The sequence below is a fragment of the Vicia villosa genome, linkage group LG4 (genome assembly GCF_029867415.1).
Source record: "Vicia villosa cultivar HV-30 ecotype Madison, WI linkage group LG4, Vvil1.0, whole genome shotgun sequence".
Lineage (NCBI taxonomy): Eukaryota > Viridiplantae > Streptophyta > Magnoliopsida > Fabales > Fabaceae > Vicia > Vicia villosa.
In genome coordinates, this window is record NC_081183.1 from 124,029,922 (window position 1) to 124,031,138 (window position 1,217).

The following is a 1,217-nucleotide window of genomic DNA, read 5'->3' on the forward strand; positions in this document are numbered from 1 at the left end:
GTTGTCAGGGATCAATTAAGTCAATATTGTAACTCCGTTGTTTCTCCGTACAGACTAAGGCGACATTTTTCCTTTCTTTGAACGATTGTATGCCAAATACTCGTTTACAAGGAGGGGGATTAATATAACGAATCAACGTAATCAAACGTTTTGTTAACGTAAGACGTCGAATCCATGATCTTCCTGAAGTAGACCCAATTCCAATTCCCGAAGAGTTGATTCCCACTCCTGGAGAACGAACTCCAAAACTAGACATGGCTGCACTAGTTAATCGCCCTTTTAAGGAGTACGCTGCTCCTTCTCGATCTGAACCACACTCAAGTATTGCTCCCCCTTCCATCGAGGCACACAACTTCGAGCTTAAACCTTCATTGTTGCAAGTCGTGCAACAAAATCAATTTTCTGGAAGCCCTATGGATGATCCAAATCTCCATTTATTCGTGTTCCTGCAATATGTCGATACAGTACAAGCTAATGGTGTTAATCCTGAAGCAATTCGATTACGTATTTTTCCCTTTTCTCTAAGAGATAGAGCTAGAGCATGACTCCAATCTTACCTTCCAACTCCATAACTACATGGGACGAACTGAAGAAAGTCTTCTTAGCAAGATGTTTTCCACCTAGTAAAATTGCAATGCTGAGAGGCCAAATCAAAGGATTTACTCAAAAAGACAACGAATCACTTTTCGAAGCTTGGGAGAGATAAAGAACATGCTGAGACTTTGCCCACATCATGGACTTGAACCATGGCTAATCATCCACACCTTCTATGGTGGTATCCTATATAACACCGTGTTATCTCTAGACGCTGCCGCTGGTGGTGCATTAATGGACAAACCATATAATGAAGCTTATCAACTCATTGAAAACATGGTGCAAAACCATTATCAATGGGGAGGAGAACGAGCCTCTGTGGAGAAAACTCAAGCCAAAGGAGGGATGTACGAAGTCAGTGGCATAGACCACTTCAATGCTAAAGTAGATGCCCAGACTCAAAAGATCGAGAGTTTAGCAATGACCCTCGCAGCCACTGTGGCTGCCATAGCTCCAAATTGCGAGTTATATGGAGTACCTAGACATATCGTTTTCGAATGACAATTGCTAGCTGGAATACCTCTTGACTAAATGAACTACGCTCAAGGAAACCCGTATTCTAACACCTATAACCCAGGTTGGAAAAAGCATCCAAATTTCTCCTATAAGAATAACATTGCGTT

At 41.8% G+C, this 1,217-nt stretch overlaps 1 non-coding gene across 1 annotated transcript; it reads right to left on the minus strand.

Moving 5' to 3' along the window:
- Positions 1-634: 634 nt before the first annotated feature.
- LOC131600879 (small nucleolar RNA R71) lies at positions 635-740 on the minus strand. Its single transcript, XR_009283483.1, has one exon. It is a non-coding gene; the product is annotated as a small nucleolar RNA R71 (small nucleolar RNA).
- Between the last annotated feature and the right edge of the window lie 477 nt (positions 741-1,217).